This window comes from Nesoenas mayeri, assembly GCF_963082525.1.
Source record: "Nesoenas mayeri genome assembly, chromosome: Z".
NCBI classification, from domain to species: Eukaryota; Metazoa; Chordata; class Aves; order Columbiformes; family Columbidae; genus Nesoenas; species Nesoenas mayeri.
In genome coordinates, this window is record NC_137542.1 from 49,897,950 (window position 1) to 49,905,155 (window position 7,206).

Sequence of the window (7,206 nt, forward strand, 5' to 3'; positions counted from 1 at the left end):
TTTTTTTGCTGTTGTCAGCAGCCACTTTTGAAAGGTACTGAACATTTTCCTTTTCTATTGACTGCAAAGCATTTATTTATTTAACAGGATACTTGCTTCATATTAGTTACAGGTCTTAGAATTGTTAAAGCATCCTATAGAAAATTTGGAATAATATTTTTAGAAAAGTTCAAAAAACATTCATAATAAATGAAGAAAGATATTATGCTCTTGCTGGAGATCATTGGCAAGAATAGACTTACATTTGGTAGCCAGCCAGTTCCATTTGTATTTAAAATTTAAAGCTGACTCTTAATCCTCTGCGTTGGTAGTTCAGGATGGCCTCTGAAAGAACTGTAGCTATTATAGTAATGCCTACCTGCAATGTTTTACTTTCATCTACATGAATATATCTTGCTCTGTATAGTGGATTTCAATCTGCTAGCACCATTTTAAGAAAGGGAGGGTAACCTTTGAAAAAGCAAGAGAAAAAAATATAATCTTTTCCTCTGACTTGGGATACATCTGTTCTGCAAGGCAGCAGCAAAATACAGAGATGTTAACTCTCTCTTACGTGAGCAACCTCACCACAGGCTGATGGACCTTGCTGGGATGCTGCATCCATTCACCTACAGGGAGCTTAGTGCTGCCACGGCAAGAATACCTTGTTAGTGTGTTAATGCGCTTCTTTCCTATTTTCCGTAGATATGCTGTGTCAACAGGGCACAGTGAATGCAGCAGTTTGGGGAGCCCATGTTTGCTGTGATAAAAGATAAAGCAAACAGTAGGTGTATGGTAAGAATATCAAGTTCTCATGTTATGTGGCAGTCTGTAGGGAGTGTCTTGTGTTGCTCAACAGTTAATTACTGTTGCTATCACCTCCTACACTGTTCTGTAGCACCTCTGAAAATCAGCTGATTATGGTTCTTGTGCTAGCAAACACAAAAAATATTTTTTGGGACTTCAGTAGATTTGAATGAAGCTCCTTTCTTTAGCCCATTGTCTGTGCTTTCAGGTGGAGCATATGGCCCAAACAACATGTGTTTGTACCTGAATCATGCATTGGGGCCTGTGTGAATTGAAGCTAAGCATTTTCAGTATCCAAATGTTCTGATGCTGTTCAGTGGTTTTGCACTGCTACTAGTGCAACAAGAACCTTAGACCAAGCAGTTGTTCTGCACATCTTCTGTGGGAAATGGTCACATTTGGCACTTACTTGGAGTGTATTGCACAGTCTCAGAGTAGTTCATAAATTGTTTCCCGAGGAAAAAAAGTTCATCTCTAGAGTTGCATGGAACTTTGCCATCTGAATGCAATTCGTCATTGCTTGTAAAGAAAGCTTCCAGAACATTTAATTGTTTTGCAGACAGCTAATATACCTGTGGGCCTAAATTAACGTTTGAAACAGCTGCTTCATCCTATTCTGCCACTATGGATAACTACTAAAGTTTAGGTTGACTAATGAAGTATATCAAAGTAATTTAAATAAGACTCAGTGATGGGTTACTATATTAAATGAAGATACCTGTGAGATCTGCAGAACTCTTGGATATAAGAATTATATTACTGCTTACCAGAATTCCCCTGTGTTGGATTGTAGGTTTTAGTCCTTCAGGAGACTTGCTCTGTGTGCAGTAAACATATACAAGGTCTTGTTGGTACATCTTGTGTCAGTAGGAAGGCTTATTATGCATTCCAAGGGCCTTCAAAACTGTGCCAGCAATGTTTTTTTTTCCTGATAGAGAAGAAAAGTGATGCAAATCAAAGGGTGGAAAGTGATCCAGTAGTTCACAAGACTGCTCAAGCATGAAGTTTGACAGGCACAGGAAAAATGAAGATAGAGGAAACAAAGGAGCCATTCTAGTTTACAGAAGGGAAGGCAGAGCCCTGCTTGTGCCCTGAGAAGTGCAGAGTGCACATGTTTGACAATCCTCCATGGTGCATCAGCAAGGCAAGTGCTCACTTCTGTGGCACCTTGATCTGCTAAACCCTGAGGTGAAGGTCCTGCTCCACATGGGCCAGTGCGCAGGAGGTGTGAAAGCAAAGGCTTTCCCACTGCTCCATCAACCCTCTATCTCCATTGCTTTACCCAGGCTTAACTAAATACAAATCTTTCATGGTCCCCAGCTCCTGCCTCCTCTTCCTCTCTCCCCAGCAGGCTGTTTGTAATCATTGCTGTTAATTTGCATCTCCTTTCTCTGCTGCACAGAGCCACACCCACACACAGCTCTCCAAGCCAGAACTTAATCATGGCCTGTCTCCACACTGAAGTCCTCAATGTTTTACTCAGCCAGTATTATTCATCAAGCTCTTCTGCTTAAATTTGGTGGTTCTGTTTCATTTTGAAATATCACCCAGCAGTGCTGGGCAGTTCTTTGGCCTGTCCTCCCCTTTTTTCTCCGTTTCCATTTGGCTGGCATGGCTATACATAGGTGCAAACAGTGGTTTCTCAGTTCAGACGGTGTTTTGAGCAAGTCATGAGAGTTTTGATCTGAAAGTCATTTGGCTATGTGAGAACAGAACTATACCCACAGAATAAGGAAAAAGAGCATGAGGCTTCGTTAGCTTTTTCATAACCTTATCCAGTTTCTGGAATAACATTAGCTGCTTATTAACTCACTTGGACTCAGTGCAATATTTTTTATGAAGAAGCAGCTCATTATTTCCCACACTTGCAGCATTTGTTCATTTAAGTCAGTAGAAAAGAATTGTTTTGAAAGCCTGGCATTTAAATTTTGTTTTCATTTTACAATTGACACATGTTAATCATATTTTTTCCTAGTCACCTTCAGCTTCTTAAAATCTTACAGTCATTAGAAAAAGTGATCATACAACTGTTCAAGTTCTGGTTTATCTAAAAAGAGACTTGGTTAAATAAATGTGTAGCCGAAGTATTGCAGAAACTTTTGAAAATCAGCAGCAGTACTATTAATATAGTACTATTAATAACTGCTGTATTTCTTAGTTTTATAACTTTATGCAATATAAAATGGCTGCCACCTCCGTTGTTTATCCTCATTTGTAGATCATCTTTCTTTACTCAAATTCACATTTCTGCCTTTCCCCTCATCACTTCTTAAATTCTATTTCATTAATCCAAGCTGAAGTACTTAATTTCTCCTAAAATTTTCTCACTGCCTTGCATCTTGTCACCATTAGCTAAGACCAGCAGCCTCCATGATACAGAGTTGCAAGCTCTGCTCCACCCAGTGTTGAGATTTTACCACTTTTTCCTGTATAACACTTTAACACTTCATAAAATCTGGTTTAGCTTTTTCTTCTCTTGTGTACAGAGTCCAATAATTTTCCCTCACCTCCCATCTTGATAGTTTCCTCTTTACTTACTCCCGCATTTCTATTCTGCCTATTCAGTGAAATGTGCCACAAATTTTGAGGCAGCTCTTGTGCCAAGATCTAGCTATTTTCTTACCTTTGCTTTTTTACCTTCTTTTTAACTTCACTTTTTTACCTTTTTACCTTCACTTTTATTCTCCCAACATATCACCTGCTCTTTAAAGGACTTTTTTTTCTCTTCGGTACATTTCATAATTCTTACCTAGCCTGCCTACATAAACTTGTTTCGTTTACTGTTCCAGCAATTATCTCCACCCTTTTTGCTATCTTATTCCAAGATGGTCTATGCAGATTATAACTTTTCACTCTTATCAGATTTCAAGACTCACTTCTGTCACTATGTCTTTAGGAAATGAGTCAGACATTTATTTATTATTATCTCTTAAATATTAATGAGACGTTTCTGCATTCTGCATTCAGCTACATCTCATGCTGTCCCATCGTCCTGGGTGTCTCATGCCATCATTAACCCAGAAAATGGACAACTGACCATAGCTGACAAAGATTACACCTTCACATCATCCACTTCTCCTCCTTTCTACTATCCTAGAGCTTTAATCCCTTCATTGCATCAGGACTCACGTCACTCCATACTATAACATAGATATATTAAACATATGAATGTTGTAGTATAGGATGTAAACCTTTGACTAACATTAGCAAAAAAAACCATGGTGTTTTATTTCATCCATGTGTGTATTCTAAATTATTACAGAAGAATTAATCAAGAAATACAGGTGATATCTAAGGTACCTTGCAATACGGTGCCTTGATAGAGATTATTAACTTTATTAAAACCTGTTGTCAAAACTGCTTTGAGGAAAATAACAGTTCTCCCAAGTCTGATAAAATCTGAGCTCATGGTACACAAAGCAGAGAACTTTTCATTGATTGGACTCTGCGGAAATCTGCAAGTAAGTAGGCATGCTGCATTATTCTAAAACCACCCAATGTTATCCCACTTAGAGCTATTATCTATTCAAGAAGACAAAAATGTTACCAGAGATAACAAAGTCAGGGACAGTGAGGAGAAGGAGCCTTGTGTGTGTCTCTACCATCCCTGCCTGCCTGGGCTGCACCACGGCAGCCACCAGCATCTGCAGTGTCAGAAACCCTCATGGATCTAAAGTTAAAGACAAGCCGAACAGGCACAGGGATGTCCTTGGCAATCAGGTGAGATGGTTCAAAACTGTTCAAATTAACTTTGCCTCGCCACTCCTCAGGTGGCAAGAAGGAAAGCCCTGGTGCAGAACTGGATTGCTTCTTTACTTTCCAGGCATGAAAATCCTGGTGTGTTGTGGCAGAGTCTTACAAACAAGTCTAGCACAATGGAAGAAGTTTGTAGAGAAACTCCCCTGCTTTGTCTAGTCAGGTTATTTCTCTCCTGTTTTTCTGTCTCTTTAATATTACTTAGACCATTCTCATCCACTCCACCTTTCTTTGTATCCTGTTCAGAAAGACAAGGTGTTTTCTTAGGAACAATAATGTAAAAGCCTTTTAACTGTTAAAGATTAACCATTAAAGCATCTGTGGAAACGCATGCCTTTCCTTGACACTTGACTCCAGTCTGCTGCATTCTGAAACTTACCTATTAGTGCTTCAATAGCTTGTTCATGTTTAACAGGGTGACAGGAAGACAAGCTCAGATCCTACGTGGAAAATATAAATACAAGCTAATATTGTATGCCTGCATGGGGAGCCACCAATTCCTGTAACTGTGAGCAAGCAAGTGTAAGAACCTGTCTTTCAGTGGCACTATTTCTTGGAGATTTTTATTTTGATGAAGCTTTCTGGGGAGCTTTCAGAGGGGCTTGGGCATATTAAGAGTGGAAGAGAGGAGGGTTGCACATGTGCTTGTGCACAGAGGAAAAAATGATGAATACAGAAGATCAGTCCCAGGAGGGGAACATCAAACAAAACAAGGCTTTTTAGAGAGAATGGTGCACACATGCAGCTGGAAGAGCAAAGCTCTGAAATTACTGCTTCAGAGCACACAATATGCTTCGGATAAGAAAACTCAATGGTATAGCACTGGTAGTTTTCCATAAGGTATCTAAACTCATGTTGAATTTGGGGGCCAGACATGGTCTAAATGCTCAAAACTTCACAACTTTACCTGGGTATCCTTATAAGATTAACAGAATTTGGAGCTTTCCTTTATACAAGGGGATCAAAAGCAGTTTCCAATGTCAGTGAGAGGTTTCCTACACAGCATTTTGCTTAGTCCATTTGTGGCGATATTGAAATATTTGTTTCTATCTCACCATAAAATCACAGTAGAAGCTATTTCACCATTTAGATGGAATTAGCTAAACTTCTTAAAGAAAAAGTATAAAGCAGACTAGAACATGAAATTCCTTTGCTTTTAGGAATTCAAGTGAAATTTCAAATGGCTTTTCAACTTCTGCCTTAAAAATAGAAATAATTAGTTTTATTATAAATTCATTTGTGATTTGAAAGTGTCTAGATCCTCTAGCCGAACCAAAGACCAAACATCCTGGGACAAGAACTAACCCAGCTCACAAGCATAAAAAAGAGTGGGAGAAAGGGAATGATGTTGGCTTTTCTCAATTATTTTATTTTCAGTTGGGTTTCTGTTGTTTTTGTTATTACATTGACTGGTAGTATGTAAGATTATTTACTTCAGTATTCTCTGTGATTCACAGAATCTTAGGCCAGAAGGATTAGGGGGCATGTCCTGACAGCACTAATTCCTGTATGGCTTGATATAAGTAAATACTGCCACCAGATGAAACAAAGATGCTTGGGGGTAACTTCTTTTTCCTCATCTTGAGTACATGATAAAGAGACAAGCTGCCTTAAAAATGGTAAGAGAGAACAGTAAGCAATAGTAAGAAATTTAGTCCTTTCTTTGTGTCACAATGACACGATATATGCCAAGAGGGATTTCAGCTGCATTCGTATGTATGAGCTTTTATAGCTTTTGAGATTTTTTGTGTGTGTAGAACTCACTAGAAACAATAAGGACCAAGATCAACCAAAGAGCAGCCTAGAAGAGAAGAATATATCTGAAAACCTTGATATAAGTTTAAAATTTCCATTCTGTCCTCTTACTGCATCTCCCAGTAGAAAAGGTGAGCACAATAAATACATTAACGGTTTACCTCAACCATGATAAATTTACGGATAAGGCAATAGTTTTCAGGAAGGAAAAAGAGTGGTGAGCAAGTGTCAGAATGTTCTTTAGAAATACTTGAGAACCCATGTTAGAATCACAAAAAAGACCCAGTAACTTCCAGTTAGTAGTTTTCTTCTTTCCAGTGGTTAAGCTTTGAAGATGAGCTATTGGCTTCTAAGAATATAGAATTCTTCCTATGCTCTGTCTAAAATCAACAGTTGGTGTGTTTGTGGGTGTCACATGCACAGAGAAAACAGTACCTCAGATCCAAAGCTGATATATGAATCTTGCAAATCTTGCAATCTATGAGTCTTGCAAACTTCACTGAAGATTTAGACCCAAAAATTTCTCCAGCTAAAGAACATCAGACTATGTATTATTCCACAGTAACATCCTGTAGACTAACACAGAAGTAACAATTCATTGAACAGTAACAACCAAGTAAGTGTAAGCTTAAACTCTGGGATTTTTAAATAAGATTCAACATACTGTAAAGAATTGCATTAATCTCAGCCAATCTCTGTTCAAGCTGTTCCTATAACTCATTACTTTGCCTGTGGCTATCCTAGAGTGAGTGTAAAGGCATGTCAAAATGGGTGGAGATATGAAAACAAGTACACTTCAAAGGATCTTTTTTCTCAGCTCCCACCTACACATAAGAGTCAAATAACACTCTGCCATCTAATGTGAAGCCACATTCCCACTTCCACCTTTTACTCTTGACCTATTTAAAT